Source organism: Petaurus breviceps, unplaced genomic scaffold (genome assembly GCF_028583685.1).
Source record: "Petaurus breviceps papuanus isolate PSGF00001 unplaced genomic scaffold, PetGlider_PUasm1.0 38, whole genome shotgun sequence".
NCBI lineage: Eukaryota > Metazoa > Chordata > Mammalia > Diprotodontia > Petauridae > Petaurus > Petaurus breviceps.
In genome coordinates, this window is record NW_027186304.1 from 54,436,139 (window position 1) to 54,459,156 (window position 23,018).

At 38.4% G+C, this 23,018-nt stretch overlaps 2 non-coding genes across 2 annotated transcripts; one reads left to right on the plus strand and one right to left on the minus strand.

The window, feature by feature from the left end:
- Window positions 1-7,138: 7,138 nt before the first annotated feature.
- Window positions 7,139-7,211, minus strand: TRNAA-AGC (transfer RNA alanine (anticodon AGC)). The gene has a single exon. It is a non-coding gene; the product is annotated as a tRNA-Ala (tRNA).
- Window positions 7,212-10,779: 3,568 nt separating this feature from the next.
- Window positions 10,780-10,852, plus strand: TRNAA-AGC (transfer RNA alanine (anticodon AGC)). The gene has a single exon. It is a non-coding gene; the product is annotated as a tRNA-Ala (tRNA).
- The last annotated feature ends 12,166 nt before the right edge of the window (window positions 10,853-23,018 follow it).

Genomic DNA, 23,018 nt, shown 5'->3' on the forward strand with positions numbered 1-23,018 from the left:
TCTATTATTGGGACTGTTTTCTTCTGGGAGCTACTCCAGATAGCCCCTTATATGTAAGTGATAATATCAATGAAACTAATATTCTTATAATCAGACTGGATCCCTTGACCTCTTTCTTCAGAATCAACTGATTGAGTAAGCCAAAAATATCCCAGTGGACGGGGATACTTGACTCTTGGTAAGGTACTGAGTTACTCAGCCAGGGGATTTCCAGACCTTGCACCCCATGAGGCTAACGAGCACATTTCCTATATATCCCAACAAATATACCCCCACCCCCCAAACACCCATGCACACATACTTGGGCAGAACACAAAGTAACTGACAAGCCACAAAACAAGTTCAGGAGATGTCTCTCCCGAGTACATGAATACGTCCCCCCCTGGAATGGGTGGATGAGAATAATATGTTCCAGCAGGCTGAAGCAGGAGCTGTGGAGGACTTAGAGCTTGGTCAGACATCCAACATGCCAAGGTCATCCATGGCATCCCAGGACCATTGTGAGTTGTCCTGACTTTTGTCTTGCCACTGGACTTCGATGACTCTGAAAGAGAAAGTGAGGCTGAAGACTGTGCAACTCTGACTCACTTAAATTCAGTTCACACGAGTCAAGATGTCACCATATAAAGTCACTGGTCCTCTTCAAAAACAAAAGACAACAATAAGAATTCCTGTATTGTTATGTTTATTTGGAGAAATTGCAAGTCATAGAGGCTGAGTTCTTCCTTGATTCCTGTCAAGATTGTTTTGAAGTTGTTTTTAAATAGTTTTCTCGGATATCTTGATAACATGTCCCAATATTTATCACATTTTGTCATTATTTGTCAGTTTCCTTTGATTTTTTTGATGACATAAAGATGCAAATGACTACTAGGGGTCTACCAAAAACCATTACTTTCATTTTGTAGTTGTTGACCATCTTGGGTTTTCTAGATACCTAGTAATTGATATCTACATGTAAAAATATTTTAACATCTTCAGTTCTGATAGTTGTTCCTCAAACTTGCTTTTCATGCCTCACTACTATTAGTAACATGTCTAAAATTTGCAGCAAATAAGACATGGTGAATGTCAGCAATTCTGTTTTATATGTTTTCAACATTCACTTCCATAAGATTTTGAGTTTTAAATTTTCTCTTCTCTCCTCCCTGAGATGGTGAGCAATCTTATATGGGCTCTATATATACATTCATATTAAACATATTTTCACATTAGTCATGATGTAAAGAGGAATTAGAACCAATGGGAGGAACCACAAGAAAGAAAAAACAAAACAACAAAAGAAGAGCAAATAGTCTGCTTCCATCTACTTTCAGACTCCACAGTTCTTTCTCTGGATGTGGAGAGCATTTTCCATTGTGAGTTTTTTGGAGTTGTCTTAGATTGTAGTGGGGACTTTTAAAGTGTTTCTCCAGTGAATGTAATATGAGGTCATGGTTTCAAATATATACTTTGGGTTTTCTTTTTCTTTTATTAAGAAAAGCTCCTACATTGCTAATGTTTTTGACAAATAGATACTGTATTTTATTGAAGGACTTTCCTGCATCTAAATAATATCTTGTCTTTATTTCTTTATTTCCTTAAAGTAAATATTTGGCTTATTTTCTTTTAAATTTCTATTAAACTATCCTTACATTTCAGTTATTTATCCTTACTAATGATGAACTATTTTTTATGTACTACCATATTACATTTGTGTTTTTACATTTTGTATTGATACTCATTAATGATATTAGACTATTTTTTTTTCTCAAGCCTTATCTTTGTATGTTTTAAAGATCAAAACCTGTTTGTGTATAAAAGATAGGAGGCAACCTTCAGTAGTAATCTTCTATCTCCATAAGTTTTGGGAAAAAAAATCTATTTAGCATTAAAGGTACTTTAAAAGGATCTTTTAAAATACAAAAGGGGAGCCAAGATGGTGGAGACAGAGACTCACTTGAGCTCCCCTCAAAACCCCTCCAAACACCTTTAAATGCCATGAAACGATTCCTGGAGCACTAGGACCCACAGAAGGATGGGGTGAAATAGTTTTTCAGCCAAATACAACTTGGAAGGTCTGTTGCACTTGGGTGAGAGTTGGAGCAGAGGTCATGCCAGCACAGACCCAGCCCTAACAAACCAGGAGCAGACCTTGGGAGTCCCTGAATCAGCAGGGACAGCAGCTGCTTCCAAGGTTGTCAATCCACAAACAGTAAGGAGATCAAACAGAATAACTTGTCAGAAGGAGATTACAGGGCTCTCTTTGCTAGCTAGCACTGAAGCAGTACTTAGTTGCTTTACCCAAACTCAGTCCAGGTCACAATCTGGGGTGGCAATCCTAGGGTGAGGAGGAACACTAACAGACCAGAACTTGCAGTCCACTGTGGAACAGGGATTCTTATCACAATTTGTAACACCAATGCAGTATTCACAATGCCTACAGTAACTATAAATATGCTGGTATGGTTATTAATCACATTCAAATACCAGAAAACTGAGTCCCAAAACCAGAAAGTAAGGCCATCACAGTGGTTATGAAGTTGGCACATGTAGTTAATGTAGTAAATGCCCACGTTCTCATGCCTTCAAAACAGAACAGGCTACCTCAGGCAAAGGTCCTCCTCTCCCCACTCATGGCAACTGCTCAGCATTCTCAGTCCTCTGGCAGTCCTCAGCAGGAGTCCTTAGCAGAAATTCTGGCTGGCTCAAAAAAAGAGTTCGACCTTCTACCTCTGCCTTGGCCACTACCCTGCTGCTATGCCACCACCACCAGTCACCTGAACACACTCTAGCTTGGCTTCCCCTTTCTCTTGCCCTACCCCTTCGTGCTACATCAGCAAGTCCAACTGGTCATGGAAGATCTTTAAATCCCATAACCCTTACACAGTTCAGGGGCAGAAAAGAGTACTTGTGATTGCTCACAGACCAGGAGAGTAGTAAACACACCTCTCCTTAGATCATACAGTTTGGAAGAACTGAAAACTTACAGATCCCTAGAAGTATATCTAAAGACTGCTGCACAAAATCTCTAAAGCTTAGACCAGTGTGCCCTCCCTCCTAGAAGCAGAGCCCTGTCAAGAAATAGGCTGTGAAAACGAGAAGATGACAGAAAGAAATTCCAACCATAGAAAGTTACTATGATGACAAGGAAGATCAAAACACACTCAGAAGATAAAGTCAAAGCTCCTACCCAAAGCCTCCAAGAAATATATGAATTGGTCTCAGGTCATGGAAGAACTCAAAAAGGATTTTGAAACTCAAGTAACAGGTAAGAGGAAAAAATGGGAAATGAGAGTGATGCAAGAAAATCATGAAAAACAAGTCAACACCTTGATAAAGGAGACACAAAAAAATCTTAAAAAGAACAGACTAGGTCAAATGGTAAAAGAGAAAGCCAGTAAGAAGAATACCTTAAAAAGCTGAATTGGCCACATCGAAAAAGGAGCAAAAGTTCACTGAAGAAAATAATTCCTTAAGAAGTAGAACTGAGGAAATGGAAGCCAATGACTGAGAAATCAAGAAACAATAAAACTAAACCAAAAGAATGAAAAAAATAGAAGATACTGTGAAATAATGCACTGGAAAAAACAACTGACCTGGAAAATAGACCCAGGAGAGATAATTCTAAAATTATTTGGTCTCCGAAAAGCCATGATCAATAAATTCTCAAAGAAAACTGCCCTAGGGGCAGCTAGGTAGCACATTGAATGGAGCACCAGCCCTGGAGTCAGGAGGACCTGAGTTCAAATCCGATCTTAGACACTTAACACTTACTAGCTGTGTGACATTGGGCAAGTCACTTAACCCCAATTGCCCTGCATTCCCCCCTCCAAAAAAAAAAAGAAAACTGCCCTGATGTTCTAGAATAGGGATGAAGAACCTGCAGCCTAAAGGCCACATTAGGCCCTCTAGTGTGGCCCTTTGACCGAATCCAAACCTTACAGAATGAATCCCTTTAATAAAAGGATTTATTCTGTAAAACTTGGACTCAGTCAAAAGGCCACACACCCAAGGACCTAGAAGGCCACATGTGACCTTGAGGCTGCAGGTTTCCCCACCCCTGTTCTAGAACTAGAAAGTAAAATAGACATTGAAAGAATCTACCAATCCTCACAAAACCAAAACTCCCAGGAATATTATAGCCAGATTCCAGAGCTCCCTGGTCAAGGAGAAAATATTGCAAGCAGCCAGAAAGAAGCAATTCAGGCATAGTGGAGCCACAGGCAGGATAGCACAAGATTTAGCAGCTCCACTTTAAATGATAGAAGGGATTGAAATGTGATATTCTAAAGGGCAGAGGAGCTAGGATTACAACCAAGAATAACCTACTCAACCAAACTGAGTATAATCCATCAGGGGAGGAAATGGATGCTTAATGAAATAGATGACATTCAAGCGTTCTTGATGAAAAGACCAGAGCTGAATAGAAAATTTGACATTCAAATACAAGGTTAAAGAGAAGCATAAAAAGGTAAACAGGAAAGGGAAGTCATAAGGGATTTAATAAGGTTAAACTTATTAAATTTACATTACTACATGGAAAGATGTTACTTGTAACTCATAAGAACTTTCTTATCATTAGGGCAGTTAGGAGTATATAAAGAAAGAGGGCACAGTTTTAAGTTGAATATGAAGGAATGGCATCTAAAAAAAATAAAATTAAGGGGTGAGAGAGGAATATACTAGGAGAGAAGGAAAGGGAGAGGTAGAATTTCTGCTGAGGACTGAGAACTGTGGGGGGCTGGAGCTGCTGGGACAACGCTTCCTGGATGCTGAGCAGTTGCCATGAGTGGGGAGAGGAGGACCTTTGCCTGAGGTAGCCTGTTCTGTTTTGAAGGCATGAGAACGTGGGCATTTACTACATTAACTACATGTGCCAACTTCATAACCACTGCGATGGCTTTGACTTTCTGGTTTTGGGACTCAGTTTTCTGGTATTTGAATAAATGTTCTAGCTTTATTCCCCATGTAGAGAGCCTGGTATATTTTGTGATTAATAACCATATCAGCATATTTATAGTTATTGTAGGCATTGTGAATACTGCATTGGTGTTACAAATTGTGATAAGAATCCTTGTTCCACAGTGGGCTGCAAGTTCTGGTCTGTTAGTGTTCCTCCTCACCCTAGGATTGCCACCCCAGACTGTGACCTGGACTGTGTTTGGGTAAAGCAACTAAGTACTGCTTCAGTGCTAGCTAGCAAAGAGAGCCCTGTAATCTCCTTCTGACAAGTTATTCTGTTTGACCTCCTTACTGTTTGTGGATTGAGAACCTTGGAAGCAGCATTACCTACTTCACTTCCCTCAGTCAACTTCCTGTTAAGTCAGTAACAAGGGGACAGGAGTTTATACCTTCTGTTTTCCCAATAGAGGCTTGATCAGTTACTAAGTGCTAAGTACCTGCTACTTTTGCCAACACAAAGGGATCTTCAAATTCAAAATTACATTACCATTACACTTTCACAACATGATTAACATGGAAATGTTTTTGCATGTCTTCATATGTATAGCCAATTATCAAATTGCTTGCCTTCTTTGTGTGGGTGAGGTGTAGGGAGTGAGGAATGGAGAGAATTTGGAACACAAAGTTTTAAAAACATGTTAAGAATTGTTGGTTTTTTAATGTAACTGGGGGAAAATAAAATACTAAATACGTTTTTAAAGCAAAAAGGAATTTGCTCATAAGTTTTTCTGAAGTCCAGCTTCTAACAGTAGGGCAGCTCTTTAACGGTCTGCCTCACATCTTCTAAGATTGATCTATTTAGGCTTTTTTATTCCTTGTTTTGTTGATTTTGGTATTTTTTTCATCCTCTGTGACTTCTCAATTCTTTGCAGTCTGGCTTCTGACTGACTCAACTAAAATTGTCTTCTTCAATCATCCTGTAAATGCCAAATAGGATGGTCATTTCTCATTCCTTTTTCTTAAGTTCTCTGCAGAACTTGTTGCTACTAACTACTTTCTTCCAACTACCCTTTTATAATGTAGTTCCTACCTCTCTTCAGTCTCTTTTACTGGCTCATCTACATCACACCCCCCAACTATTAATGTGCCCGGAGGCTAAGCATTATGCCCTCTTCTCTCTCTTTATCCTCTCTCATTAGAGGACCCCATCAGTTCCCAAGGATTTATCTTTTCAATGTAAATGACTGAAATTTATACATTTAGCTGTAATTTCTCTCAGACAGCCCCAGTCATGCATTTCCTACTACTTATCGTATAGTTCACCATGGATTTCCTATATATAATTCAAGTACAAAACAAACTTTTAACCCACTAAACTCACCATTCCAAACTTCTCAATTAACCCTTCAGGGAACTGCCATCCTCCCAGTCATCCCTTACTATATTTGACTCCCAGCTTTCCCTTACCTCACATATACGATCATTTATGGCTTATTATTTCTACCTCCACAAACAGAAGTTCGGTATGATCCCCACAGTCACTTCCAGGTTCTCTCTATAACTTCACTTAGTAAACTTTGCTTTGAGGTTTACTCAGTTCATTTCTACCACTCAATCAAAATCTTATCAGCTGTTGTCTACCGACCTCCATCCAAGACTCCTCCTTTCTCTAAGTTTAGTGCTTGGCTTACAGTCTTTCCTACCAATTCCTACTTCAACATACATATTAATATTACTTCAAACACTCTAACTTAGAAATCTGACACCCACTCGTCCATCCCACCACAGCCACACCTAAAGATCTTGCTATCACTCACAAATACACCATTTCCAAGTTCACTAACACTGAAATTTCCCTGCCCTCCGTTGCCCATCTAGATCCCTTCAATGCAACCCTATACAGTCCTCTTCTCGACTTCTTTGTCACCTAATTGGATCATCTCCAGGAACAAATGTAAAATCCTCTATTTGACATTCAAAACTCGTCATAACCTGGACCTCCTACCTTTCTAGACTACTCACAATTTACTATGACAGGGGTCTCCTTGCAGATCCTCCAACAAGACATTTAATATCCGCATTTCCGTGGATTTTCATTTTCATGCCTGGAAGTCTCTCCCTCCCGACTTCCTTGATGTTCCAGCTAAATACTCGCCTTCCACAGAAAGATTTTCCTAATCCCACTCGATTATAGTCCCTTCTTAACTAAAAATCCGTTTTTAAGAAAAAGTTTCCCCTCTCCAACCAAAACACTTGGAGAATGCGGGCATCGATCCCGCTACCTCTCGCATGCTAAGCGAGCGCTCTACCATTTGAGCTAATTCCCCTTCCTGAAAGGGCCCAAAACCGACTCAAACTTCACAGCCTCAGTGCCGCCTGGCAGGGGCGGCTAGCGAGATGCTAGTAGATTTCACGTTCATTCGTGCTGGCTCATTCCACCACTCCACTCCATATCTCTCACGAGCTGACTCACAGCAGGCTATCAACTCTCCGAACTCTGGGGAAGGAGAGAGGGATAAGGGAGAAAAAGGAGTCGGAATGAGGAAGGGAGAGGGAAGGAAAGAAGGGGGTGGGGAAGAGGGAGAGAAGAGAATTGGGAAAGGAGGAGGAGCAGGGCTGGGACTTGAACTTTTCACATATTCTCCCTTTCTCTCTACATCCTTACCAAAGCCAAAATATATGATTCTGCTCACTAAATTATCAAGGTGTAAAATCACCAGGTAGAGTCACAGTCTACTCCCCTCCAAACTCCCTTTCAAGGATCTCATACGATGTGACTTGGCCGGGGTCACAAACTGCTACTTATCAGAGGCCAGACCAGAATAGAGGTTTTTGAGGCTCTTCGGCTGGTGGTCTATCCATTCTGACATTCCGCGTCTCAGGGAAAGTAGATCTAAATTATTTTATTTTTTTATTGCTTTTTAAAGTTTTTATTTAGCATTTTGTTTTCCCCTAGTTTTATGTAAAAAATAATTTTTAACGTTCGTTTTTAAAACTTTGAATTCCAAATTCCCTCCCTCCTCACACCACCTCATTGGGAAGGTAACCAACTTGACTACTACCTATTTTTATAACAAAGAACTGGAGAATAAAAAGAAAAATCCTAGCCCTACCTCTTACAATGCAAATGAGCACTCTACCGTCTCAAATAATTACCCTTCTTGAAAAAGTTAAGAAACAACTGAAACTCAGTTTTTACTGGTTCCCAACAGGATTTGTTTACTGCTCTGGAGGACAGCTTGGGACACTTTTTCATTCATTCACTCATCTGATCAACCAACAGGTGTTTATGAATCACCTACTATATGCCGGTCCCTGTGCTAGCTAGGCTTGGGACGAGGACACAAAAATTAAACTGCTTAATAAAAGTTTGTCGATTAAGCGTTAAATTTACAAACCGTATATGAAAATTGAACCTATTATGTCATGGACATATTAAATTCAACATGGCCAAAACAATTCATCATCTTTCCCCTGGAGCCCTCTCTTCCTATCTTTCCTGTTATCATCAAGAGCACCCTCATTCTCCCAGCCTCAAAACCTAAGTGTCATCCTTGATTCCTTATTCTCTCTTACCTTCCATAACCAATCTGTAGCCAAATCCAATCAATTTTTACCTTAGTAAATGATGAGGGCTTGCAGCACCATCCTCATCCACTCACAGCTCATATATTGTAATAGTCTTCTATTTGGTCTCCCTACTTCAAATCTTTCCCCACTCCAGTCTATCTACTCATCTGTCAAAATGATCTTCCTATAGTACAGATGTGACCATGTCACCCCAACAACCCTTCAATAAATGTCATTTCCTCTCTTATCACCTCCAGCATCAAATATAAAATGCTCTGGCATCCAAAGCCTTTTATGACTTGGTCCTCTTCATTTTCCAGTCTTCTAAAAACTTAATCTCCCATACCCCAAATTCTACAACCCAGTGACACTGGACTTCTAGATATTCCTCAAACAATATACTTAATCTTCTAACTGTGCATTTTCATTTTCATGCCTGGAATTCTCTCACTTCTCATGTCTGCTTCCTGTCTATCTTAGTTTCCTCCAAGTCCCAACTAAAATCCTACCTTCTACAAGATTTTCCCCAATGCCTTGATACTAATGTCTTCCCTCTGTTGGTTCTCTCTCTCTATATGTGTGTGTGCATACACACAAAAACAGGCTATACATCTATATATAAGTATATATTTTGTGTGTACCTGATTGTGCCTGGCACATAGTAGGGGCTTAATATATTCTTGTTGCTCTGATTATGTAAATTCCCTTAGATTTTAAGCTGCAAAGAATGTGCTGATCTGCACTAGTGGGAAAAAGTACAAACAAGGGATTCCCTATGTTGATGAAAACATATCCATTAGGGGAAAATAATGTATTTTATACATAAGGGATAGGGACTGGACCTGTGATTTTGCTGGGAAAGGGAACTCCCAGATGAGGAAATTCTCCCTACTAATGCTGGTTGTCACTTCTACTACTTTGTCTTAGAGCTGCTTAATATTTGAGAAGTTAAACCTCTTGTTGGTTCCAGAAAACATCACAGGCATGAACCCTGATCTTCTTGACTTGAAAGCCATCTGGGTATCAACTACACCATGCTGCCCTAATTTTTAAAGTATTGTATTTATATATGTACATATATAACTTCATTAGAAAGCAAGGTCTTTGAGAAAAGAGCTGCCATTTTGTGTTTGGAGGGCCTTGCACATCCTATGTGCTTCATAAATACTTAAGTCAGTTGAGTGAATGAGTGAAAAAGTGTCCCAAGCCCTAAGAAGAACCAGTTATCAAAGTGAAAAATAGCTAAAGTGAAAAAGTGACAGATTATGAAAGGCATAGTTTGTTCTCCAGAGTAGTAAACAAACCCAGGCGGTAGCCAGAAAAACTGAGTTTTCAGGTGTTTCTTCATCTTTTCAAGAAGGGGAATTATTAGTTGAGATGGTGCTCATTTACATTGTAAGAAGTAGGGCTCATCCTCTAGTTCTCCAGAACTTTTCTTTTTGCTCTCCAGTTCTTTGGTATTAAAATAGGTGGTTTTTCTTTTAGATCTACTTTTCCTGAGATGCAGAATGTCAGAGTGGACAAAGAGCCAACCTGAGAGCCTCAAAGGCGTCTCTATTCAGGTCGGGCCCCAGACAAGTATTTGATCCTGGGCAAATCCCATATTTTGAGATCCCCGAAGGTTGGCGGACGTGGAGGAATAGCAACAGAGGGTGGGAATAGAAACTGTCTGGCATTTCTATGGACTCTGAACATTAGCACCAAGCCATCATAGAGGAAAGGGGTTAGGAAGTTTATTCTCTCTATCCCGAAAGTTACCTAGTATAAGAGTTCAGTCCTGCAGTGACTGAGTGAAACGGTTAAGAGCCTTCAACTCAGAGGTGTATTTGAGTCTGCTCAGAGGCTTGTTATTCACGAAGAGAATAAATGAGCATGAGACCATTCATTTATTGCATTTTACCTTCAAGTCTTGGGTTAGTTCTTAATTTGACCCTGATGCCTTCCAAATAGCAATCAAGCCTCTTAGACGTGGAGATTAAAAAGAAGACGAAGAACATGCGTCTACCTGGTGATTTTACCCCTATATACTTTAATGAGCAGAACCGCGTATTCGGCTTTTGGGAAGCACGTGGAGCGGAAGGTCATAAAGTGAAAAGGGCAAGTCCCAGTCCTGCTCGTCCTCTCCCCACTCCCGGTCCCTCAGTCTTCCTCCCTCCCCTCCTCTTCCTTCCGCCAGCGCTCAGAGTTGAAAGCCAGATGTGAGTCAGCTCCTGAGAGAAGAGTCAGCAAGAATGCATCTGAAATGCGCCAGCGTCCTACTCAACTACCCCTGCTGGGCGGCTTCGAGGCTGTGAGGTTTGAGTCGGTTTTGGGGCCTTTCAGGATGGGGAATTAGCTCAAATGGTAGAGCGCTCGCTTAGCATGCGAGAGGTAGCGGGATCGATGCCCGCATTCTCCAAGTGTTTTATGGTGAAGTGGGAAACGAGATTTAAAAATCAAATAAATAAATTTCTGAGGTCCTATAAGTTTACAGTTCTTTCCCTTTTTTTTTTTAATTTCAAGACATTATTCAGGATTATATTTTTTTATTAAAAAAAAGGAAAAGGCAAAAAGAGCAATGTGGTTATCTATCACACTCTAACACTAATGACCCAGAAAGAAGTTAAATCACATTGCTCCATGACTCTCTTATAGTAGGTTATTGCACGGTCAAAAGAAGCCAGTGTGTGCGGTGTGAAAATAAGTGTGTAGAAAATACATTTTTCTGCACACTTATTTTCACACACACAGTCACAATTATTTTCACGTCATACACTGGCTTCTTTCAACCATACTTTGACGTTGCCCTCCGAAAATCTTTTGTGCTTTTCATAATTCCATTCATATCCAGAAAATGTTTCCATTTCTTTTTTCAGGACTGAATTGTCCAAAGCAGAAACAAGGTGAATTCGGGCATTTTAACAATTCTCTCAACCCCTATCCCCATCAATTTGACGACTAAGACTTCATGTTCCAACAGCCACCAGAACTTAAAAAGTCACATCTATGAAAGAAAACAGGCAAACGTTTAACTTACATACTTTAGTGTGACTTTCTGAAGGTGTGTTAACTTGTATGTGTACCTCTGGCATTTTGTATTAGGTACTTTTTTGGTATTTAGTACTTTTAAATTCATTTTTAAAAATAATGATGCCACGCTTATTAATGGCAAAGATGTTTTTGTTTGGGGAAACCAGAGTTACCCAAATTTGGACACTTGCTCTTACTTAAGAGGATAGTTGAGGTGTTCTCTACACAGTCAGAAAGAACAAGAGCAAGGGAAAGCAATGAGGCTGGGAACAGGCATTTATTACGTGCCTAACATGTCAGGTACTAGGTGAAGCACTTTACAGATATTGTCTCTTTTAATTGGGAAGGCCATAGAAACAGCACAAGATCTGTGCAAAAGTGAAAGGAAACAGGAACAGGGAAGGCTCACTTTCTTTCCCAGGTACCAAGAAAATTATTGTGTTAAAATTCTGTAAGGGGAAAGGGTTGGCAAGAAGATTTCCTTCTACACTCCCCATTCCAAGCTGGAAAAGTGACTAGATCAGTCAACTAGCAGGTACTTAATATGTACCAAGCACTGTGAACTCAGGTCCAGGAAGAGCCATTTTCCAAATAGCAAAATTCTTTTGAATATTTCCTCCTTACCTTCTATTTTTCTCCACTCTAACCTGTTCTTTATCCCTAGCAGATATCTTCAGTCTCTGAACTCTTTTTCTTCTTTTCTCCCAGTCCCTATTAGCAATCTCCTTTGGTTTTATAGACTCATAGAATATCAGAGCTGCTAATATCTAAAATAAATCTTTTATTTTACAGATGAATAAACCTGAACCTAGAGAACTTAACTTGTGTACAAATCAAACAGCTGATCAGTGGTCAAATCCAGATTAGAACTCCTGCTCCTTCTAAATTATAATAATTACAACTCACATTTATATATAGTAACTTTATTGTTTATAGGGTAGTCTGTTCCTCACTACCCTAGACCCCATTTCCACAAAGCTCTTGCTAAAAAGTTAGAATTCTTGGCATTCTGCCATACTTATCACCTGCCTTTGCCCATCCCTAATATTGATACCTGCCCTAGATAAACTCGTCATCTTTCTCTGTTCTCACTCTTAAGCTATGAAGCATTGCTCAAGAAAGATAAGTTATCTAACGTATTTCTTAGTATGGGTGTTGCTATTGAAATATCGAATATCTCCACAGAAGGGGTTTTGGCTATCCCATATCTGTTTATTCATCTAGCAAACATTTATTGAATACCTTCTACATACTACAGTATGCTAAGTGCTATAGGGTTGCAAAGATGACACATTTCTCAAGGAACTTACAATCAGGTAGGAAAAGTAAGGCAAGTACAACAACAGCTATAATACAAGAAATATGAATCATAGGAGAGCTGCAAAGTACCTTCTGAGGGAAGGAAGGATCCCAGATAGTTCAAGGAATCATGGAAAGAAAGAGGGTACACCAGGCAGGGGGAAAAGCATAATGAAAGTCCCAAAAGTGGGAAAGTTTGGGGACATGTTTGAGTAACAATCAGAAATTCAGTTTAGAGGGGGTGGAGTCAAGATGGCGGAGTAGAAAGAGGACTTCTGCTAGGCTCCCACTTCCACCTCCTCCAATTCATGTAAAAATGACTCTAAACAAATTTTGGAGCTACAGAACCCACAAATGACAGAGAGAAATTAACTTCTCTCTGAAGACACTCCGGCAGGGAAGGGGCCAGTGCAGCAGTGCTCTGGGAGCCCAGCCAAGCCCCACCTGAGCTAGAGGTTTTAGCCTCAGGGTGGTAACAACCGGCTGCCAGCTGGAGGGACTTCAGATCACCCGCAGCTGTGGTAGTTTCCAGAATTGTCAACTCATAGATGCTAAGGACAAAGTGAGAGGTCAGTGCAATGTGGACTTTGGGAACATAATTCAGGAGTACAGTCTGGTCTTTACCTCCTGGAGGGAGAAGCGGCTGAGGCACCACAGCTGTGCAGCCACCTCTGCGTGGCTCCTTCAGAAATCCTTGCCTGCAGATTGTAGGGGGACCAAGCAACCACTCTGAGGGGTAATCCTTCTTGCTTTAACCTGCTTGGATCTGGATCACTGTCTAGGGTTGAGGTCCTGGGATGCATGACCAGTTTGCCAGAGAGTGTGTGGAGGCTTCAGAGAGGGCAGCCAACTAATAGCTACTGCAGCTGCAAAAACCCCAGCAATTTGAGACAAAGCTCCCCTCTGTGGTAGCAGAGTTATACTGTGGCAACATAAGCAAGCAAAGGAAGCAAAGCAATCAGAGCAATCTGACATTAGAGTTCTGTTTTGGGGACAAAAAGGATCAAAGCATGGAACAGGAGGAAGACAATGAAGTCAGAACTCCTGTACCCAAAGCTTCCAAGAAAAGTATGAGTTGGTTACAGGCCATAGAGGAGCATAAGAAGGATTTTGAAAACCAAATAAGAGAAGTGGAAGAAAAATTGGGAAGAGAAATGAGAATGATGCAAGAAAATTATGAAATGAGAGTCAACAACTTGGCTGAAGAAAATAACACCTTAAAAAATAGATTAACTCAAATGGCAAAAAAGGCTCAAAAAGGCAATGAGGAGAAGAATGCCTTAAAAACTGAATTTACAAGATGGAAAAAGAATCTCAAAAGCTCACTAAAGAGAATCATTCCTTCAAAATTAGATTGGAGCAAATGGAATCTAATAACTTTATGAGAAATCAAGATACTATTAAACATATCCAAACAAATGAAAAATAGAAGGCAACGTGAAATATCTTATTGGAAAAACCACCAACCTGGAAAATAGACCCAGGAGAGATAATTTAAAAATTATTGGGCTACTTGAAAGTCATGATCAAAAAAAGAACCTAGAAATCATCCTTCAAGAAATTCTCAAGGAAAGTTGACCTGATGTTTTAGAACCAGAGGGCAAAATAGAGTTTGAAAGAATCCGCCGATCACCTCCTGAAAAAGATCACAAAAAAACAAACAAACAAACTCCTAGGAATATTATAGCCAGGTTCCAGAGTTCCCAGATCAAGGAGAAAATATTACAAGCAGCCAGAAAGAAACAATCTGAATATTGTGGAAACTCAATCAGGATAACACAGGATCTGGCAGTTTCTACATAGAGGGATCAAAGGTTTTGGAATATGATATTTTGGAGGTAAAAGGAGCTGGGATTAAAACCAAGAATCACCTACCCAGCAAAACTGAGTATCATGTTTCAGGGGAAAATATGGTCATTCAATGGAATAGAGGACTTTCAAGCATTCTTGATGAAAAAACCAGAGTTGAACAGAAAATTTAACATTCAGATACAAGAAGCAAGAGAAGCATGAGAAGGTAAACAGAGAAAAGAAATCATAAGGAACTTATCAAAATTGAACTATTTACATTCCTACATGAAAAAAACGATAATTGTAACTTATGAAACTTTTCTCAGTATGAGAATAGTTGAAGGGAATATAAATTTATATATATATATATATATATGTATACATACATATATATGTCTATATAGGAGGGTATATGGGCATATGAATACATATGTGAGTATGTGTATATATATGTATGTATACATATATGTATATATATACATATATATGTATATATACATATATATGTACAAGTATACATAGACAGAGGGCACAGGAACAATTGAATAGGAAGGGATGATACTTAAAAGGTGAAATTGAGGGGTGAGAGAGGAATATAATGAGAGGAATTGGGGAGATACAGAATGGGGTAAATTATCTCATATTGAAGAGGCAAGGAAAAACTATTACAATGGAGAGGAAGAACAGGAAGGCAAAAGGGAATGAGTCAACCTGACTCTCATTGAATTTGGCTTAGGGAGAGAATGACATACACACTAAATAGGGTATCTCACCCTACAGGAGAGTAGGGGGGAAGTGGATGAGACGATGATGGAAGGGAGGATAGGCTGGGGGGGGGAGGGAAGTTGGAAGCACCCACTTTTGAAAAGGGACAGTATCAAAGCAGAGAATAGAACAAGTGGGGGGGTGGGATAGGATGGAAGGAAATATAGTCAGTTTTTCACAATGTATCCACTATGGAAATGTTTTGCATGGCTACACATGTTTTGAATTGTTTATTGAATTGCTTATCTTCCTAGTAAGGGTGGATGATGAGAGAGGAAGGGAAAGAATCTGGAATTCAAAGTTTTCAAATCAAATGTTTAAAATATATATATATATATATATACATATTATTATTATTATTTTACATGTAGCTGGGAAATAAGATATACAGGCACTGGGGCATAGAAAATCCCGTGCCCTACTGGAAAGTCAGAGGGGGTATGGGGGAAGATATGGGAGAGAGCAGACTGGGGGAGGGGATATTCAGTGGGATTGCTGTTTTGAGGTGGTGGGAAGGGGAAAAATGGGGAGAAAATTTGTAATTCAAAATCTTGTGGAAATGAATGATGCAAACTAAAAAATAAAAAAGAGAGGAAAAAAAGAAATACAGTTTAGCTGTAATATAAAGCACAGTTAATAAGCAATGTGACTAGTTCAATGTATCCTTCTCAGACAATTCTAACAAAAAATATATTGAAAACATTTAATAGAATTTTAGGAATGTCAGCTATGACAGATCTCCAGCAATCACACAATGGAAATAGAAAGTATCATATATATTTCTCAGCTATTCATAGCATTTTTACATTATTTGATTGTGCTAGAGCACGAAAACCACATATACAAATGCAGAGAACCAGAAATATTAAACAATTCTTTATTGACCCCAACTCAATAAAAATACTAATCAACAAGGGATCTTTGAAGATTCAGTTCAGTCATTTGCAGTTGTGGCCAACTCTTTGTAACCCCATTTGGGGTTTTCTTGGGAGAGATATCAGAGTGGTTTGCCGTTTCTTTCTCCATCTCATTTTATAGATAAGAAAACTGAGGCCAGCAGGGTTAAGTGACTTTCTCAGGGTTGCAATGCTAGTAAGTGTCTGAGGCCAAATTTGAACTTAAGAAACTGAGTTTTCCTGATTCCAGGCCTAGCACTCTATGCACTGCACCATGTACCTCTCCCTTCTTTGAAAATTGTATTCAAACAAACGGAGACTCAACTGAACCTTAAAGAGTGGATGGGTCAAAGGCAAAAAAAAAAAAATAGAAACAATCCATAATTTCAACACAGTGGATGACAACAATGAGATAGCATACTAAAACTTTTAGGATATAACCAAAGCAGACTTTAGAGGAAAATATTCGGCAAAAGAAAGAATAGTTCAATAAATTTGGCAGGTAACTCAAAAAACAGAACAAAACTAGAAAAGCAGTAAATCAGTCAATGGTACATAATGATGAAATGCTAGAGACTTTTTCAGTAAGATCAGGGGTAATTCACGGATGTCCTTTGTCACTGCTCTTATTTGATATAGTTCTTTAATGCTAACTATGGTAATAAGACAAGAAAAAGGAAAGAATATGCCTAGGCAAAGAGGAAGCAAAATTATTTCTGTTTTTCGCATGATATGATCTACTTAAAGAGCCCTAATGATTCAACCAAAATTAATTGAAATGATAACTTCAGCAAAGCTTCAGGACATAAAATCAACTCACAGAATATATACCATAATGAACTCCACATGGGTTCATAAGTAATGTGTATGTGTGTGTGTGTGTGTGTATACACACACACACACACACATACACAAAAGTATTCATAGCAATCTTTTTTACTGCTGTAACAAAGAACTGGAAACTCAGGGGATATTCATTGAAAGGAGAATAGCTGAACAATTTATGGCATATTAATATGACAGAATATTTTTCCATTATAATAAAAAAAATCATAAAATAGATTCAGAGATGCCTTGGAATATTTGTATGAACTTATACAGAGTGAAGTGAGCAGATAATTTATATAATGACTATAACGTAGTAAAGAAAAGCAGTGTAATGGCCATTTGTGACTCTAGAGGACCAAGGATAAGACATACTTCCCACCTCTTGACAATGAGGTAATGGTACTTAATGAAGCATACATTTCTGGAGATGGTCGATAAAGACTGGGATTATTGTTCAGTCCCTCATTAATTAAAAAGAGGAATAAATAAAACGATGTGATGACATTTTAAAAATTAGCTAAATTAATTCACAACAGAGGGGAAAAAAGAATGATCATAACCTAGCATTTATGAGTATATGCTAGCAAAACTGAAAATTCAAAGGAAATGATTCCCTACAAAAATGTAAAATATTGAAATCAATGAAACAAAAAATAAAGATCTTAAATTACTTGATTGTAAAAAGTAGAAATGAACAAATAAGAGGAACTTCTAAGTTGGAGAACCAAGTGTGGAGGTGGAGAAGAAATGTCCAGACATATTTGGAGATGAATTCTGCCAAATGTCTGAAAAGTTATTAACACTTATGTTACAAAAATACTTGTTATCTATGTTACAATAGATTGAGAAAGAAAGCATTCTACCAATTTTTTTATGAGACATTTATGTACCTAATACCAAAATCAGGGAGAGATAAAGCAGAGAAAGAGAACTCTAGACTAATATTAATAATTAATACAAATACAAAAATTATAAATAAAATCTTTTTTTAAAGCAATTGGGGTTAAGTAACTTGCTCAAGGTTACACAGTCAGTTATTTTGTGTAGGTGACAAGTATCTGAGGCCAGAACCTCTTACTCACTGCGCCACCTGGCCACCCTGATATAAATAAAATCTTAGTAAAAATACTAAGTACTATATAAAAAAGATACATAGTGCTCACCTTAGTTGTTTTTTTTTAAGCAATTGGGGTTAAGTAACTTGCTCAAGGTTACACGGCCAGTTATTTCTGGGTGTGGTGCTAAGTATCTGAGCCCAGAGTTGATCCCCAGGTCATCCCAACACTGGGGTCAGTGCTCTTACTCGCTGAGCCACCTGGTCACCTTAGATTTTAACCGGGAAAAAAAAAACCAGCTTAAGCAATTTTATTAAAAACAAAAGCAACAAATTTCATGTGTTTATATCAACAAATATAGGAAAAAACATTAGACACAACATAATAGTCATTTATACTAAAAAACTCTAAAGTTGTATACATAGAAGGAAATATTATATTGCAAAAATACATATATAAAACCAAAAGTTAACATTATATTCAGAGGCAAAACACTAGAGACTTTCAATATAGGAATAAAGCAAGGATGACCCTTCTCATTATTATTTGACATAATACTAGAAATCTCTGGACCAGAGACTAGAAATGTTAACAATATAAATAGTAGAGGAAAAAGAAATTAACTACATATAAACATCAAGAAAAAGAAGACAAATTTATTTCTCTTTAATATTATGGTTTATTTAGAAAATCCAAGGGATATGTATCCCATAAGTATTAGTTGTTTTTTTGCTTTTCATCACTAAAATCTGTCAAGAATGGCTCCACCTTTTTTTTAATAATAGCCTCATAGACAAAGAATATATCTGAGGCCAGATTGTTCCACAGCACAAGGCATCACAAATAAGAACCATTATATCCCCATTGTCAGTCAATTTTAAATAAATTTGGAAACATTCCTGGCCTATTCACTCATCCTCCTCAACCATTTACTCCACTCAAAAAGGCCAAATTATAGATCTGGAAGAGGGGGTAACAGGTAACAGCTTGCTCCCCCAATCACCATCCTGCAACCTCTGAAAAGGAAGTAGCATCTCTAGAACACATCAGAAACAGGAAATTTCCTCTACAAAAAGGGAAATCTTGGAAATCATCTCTGGAGCTGCCATGACACTATAAACTGGGACCCTGTTATGTTATAGTACCAATGTGGTTGCATATTTTGACCTCTAGCAACTTACTCTTGATTCCAGCTAGTTGTTAATAATATAATCAAATATCTCTCCTTTGGACACTCTTGTGCATAGGTTTCATTTTCCTTTCGTTTATGTAGTTGATTGGACTACCACATAATCCCTCTTTTAGACAGTTATTTGCTTCCACATGAAGGAATCAGAATAGGTAGAAGAAAACTAATAGGATCTCTTTTCATTTTAAAAATCCTAAATCTCTTGGAGACTTTATTCCAATTGGTGCAGTGAGTGATCCTAATTTAAGGGGTTACTTTATAGAGGTAGACAAAATAATAGCAAAATTCATGTGATGGAACTCAGGTTCAAAGAGAATCAACTTGTCAAAGGTCATATGGCTGGGACAGGAATCTAGAACTTCTACCTTCAAGAACATTATTTTTTCCACTTTACCTTGTCTCTTTCCTTAGGTTCCTTTTTGTTGGAACTTTCTTCCTTTAAAGCCCCATACTTATCTTGAGCTTGGAATGAGGTCCTGGTAGCAGGCTTTCCTTCGTGGGCTTTGTGATAAAGAATGGATGCTTCTAGATATAAGAGAAGACAGGCGAAGATACAGAGAAATTTTGAAGAACAAATAGAAGTTATTCTGGGGCGGCTAGGTGGTGCAGTGAATAGAGCACTGGCCCTGGAGTCAGGAGGACCAGAATTCAAATCCGGCCTCAGACACTTAACACTTACTAGCCATGTAACCTTGGGCAAGTCACTTAACCCTAATTGCCCTCCAAAAAGCAAAAAAAAAAAAAGAAGATTTATTTGGGGCGGTTAGGTGGCGCAGTGAGTAAGAGCACCGGCTCTAGAGTTAGGAGGACCCAGGATCGGTTCTGGCCTCAGATACTTAACACCCACACAAAAAAACTGTCTGTGTAACCCTGGGCAAGTTACTTAACCCCAATTGCTTTTAAAAAAAAAAAAAGAAGAAGAAGCTATTCTATTGTTCCTGTCTTGCCAATACTCAGTACTGGGTACACATAGCTATTTTTCTCTCTCTTGTTCTAACTCTCAGGTTGACATGGGAGTCAGTGGCCAAGTCAATTATCCTTGCTTTTTCACTGCCTGCCACAGTGCTTTGTGCATAGTAGGTACATAATAAATAGTTGTTGAAGGAATGAACGAATGAATGAATAGGACTCTACTCACTAGGGAATGAGGATAGTACAATCTTATCTTGAGCCAGTGGCAGAAGTCCCTAACTTTAGGCAGAATGCCCAATTTAAATAGAAAATACCATATTGGGGGTGGAGCCAAGATGGTGGAGTAAAAGCAGGAACTTGCTTGAGCTCCCATTCCAACCATCTCCAATACCTGTAAAATATGACTCAAAAAATTTTTTTAGAGCTACAGAACCCACAAAGTGACAGAGAGAAACAAATCTCCCACTGAAGGCAGCCTGGCAGGCCGACAAAAAGAGGCTATTGCATCAAGCAAATTTGAGTATTGTAGAAACACAACCAGGATAACACAAGATCTGGCAGCTTCTACATTCAGTGATCAAAGGGCTTGGCATATGATATTCTGGAGATAAAGGAGCTAGGATTAATACCAACAATCAGCTACCCAGCAAAACTGAGTATAATACTTCATGGGAAAATATGGATATTCAATAAAATAGAGGACTTTCAAGCATTCTTGATGAAAATACCAGAGCTGAATAGAAAATTTGACTTTCAAATACAAGAAGCATGAGAAGGTAAACAGGAAAAAGAAATCATAAGGAACTTATTAAAAATGAACTATTTACATTCTTACATGGAAAAACAATCATTGTAACTCATGAGACTTTTCTCAGTATGAGGATAGTTAAAGTGAATATATATGTATACATATGTATACGTACTTGCACATATATGTATACATACATGTATATATGTATACATACTTGTATATATAGGAGGGTATATGTACATTTATATATGTGTGTATGTGTGTACATGTATACATAGACAGAGGGCATGGGATGAGTTGAATAGGAAGGGATGATATCTAAAAAATAAAATTAAGAAGTGAGAGAGGAATATATTGGGAGAAGGAGAAAGGGAGAGATAGAATAGGGTAAATTATATCACATAAAAGAGGCAAGGGAAAACTGTTACAATGGAGGGAAAGAGCGGAAAGGTGAAAGTGAATGAGTCAACCTTACTCTCATTGGATTTTGCTTAAGGAGGGAATAACATACACATTCAATTGGGTGCCCTACAGGAAAGTAGGGGGGGAAGGGAATAAGAGGGGGATGATAGAAGAGAGGGCAGACTTGGGGAGAGGGTAGTTAGAAGCAAACACTTTTGAAAAGGCACAGGGTCAAAGGAGAAAATAAAATAAATGGGGGGGGGTGGGATAGGGTGGAGGGAAATATAGTTAAGTCTTTCACAATATAACTACTATGGAAATGTTTTCCATAACTACACGTGTACAACCTACATTGAATTGCTTGTCTTCCCAGTGGGGGTGGGTGAGGAGGGAAGAAGGGAAAGAATCTGGAAATCAAAGTTTTAAAAACAAATGTTAGAAATTGTTGTTTACATGCAACCAGGAAATAAGATATACAGGTAATGGGGTATAGAAATCCATCTTGCTCTACAAGAAAGTAAGGAGGAATGGGGGAGGACATGAGATAACAGATTGGGGAAAGGGGTATTCAGTATGCTTGCTATCTTGAGGTGGGGGTAGGAGAGAGAACAGGAGAAAATTTGTAACTCAAAATCTTGTGGAAATGAATGTTGAAAACTAAAGAATAAATAAATAAATTTATTTTTTAAAAAAGAAAATACCATATTTCACCACATAATTGTCACAAATTTCATGCCAAATTTTTTTTTGCAAAAAAGTGGGGTGAAATCATTATGTGAAGCTTTTTTTTAAAAAAGAATTGTGTTGGTATTACTTAAAAATCATTTATTACTAAACTATCTTTGGTGCAAGATTAGGATGCATATGATATTCATGAATACATGTTAAAATTTAATATTGACAATGTCCCTGCACTAGGCTCATGGCTTGCAATGTATGAGTGAAATATGTGTATCCATATGTCACTGGTGAATACATTGCTACTCTGTTTACTTTTAAAGTAAAGTGACAAACATAATTATACCATGCAACAATTATGTGATGAAAGTTCAATTTTTGAACTGAAAAAATAGGGTGTAACAATTATGCAGTGAAATATGGTAAAGGAGCTGGTTACCCACATTGTATTTGTTCTTTGTTTTTGAAGAGGACCATGCCATCAGGGAGATGATGACATGACTTGCAATTGATTTGGATTTGAGTGAGAGAGGGCTGTGCAAGGTTACCAGCCTCGTTTTCTCCTCCAGAGCCATCTGGGTCCAGTGACCATATATTCATCAGGATGACTGGAGATGACCCAAGATGCAATGGGAGACCCTGGCCCTTTTAAGCTAAGGCCTTTTCAGGTTCTCACTTAGAGTAGCAAGCATAATATCATACGAATTTTCTAGTGTTGGCCCAAAAGCTACCCTAACAGTAGACCAGTGGCAAGGCTTGCACTAGATGAACTCAATGAAGTACGCTACTAGAGACAATGATGGGCAAAGATGGAATCCATGTGCTGGTTCTTCTAATACCTGCCATCATAAGAGAAAGTAGGAAAATATATTTCTTTTTGCCTTTCTTAGAGGCCTTCTGTTTACTCTGTTGTCATGTTGGTGATCTCCTGGTCCTTTAGAAGCTATGCAAATTGTAAGGCCACCAGCTGAGTGCCATGTATATTTAAT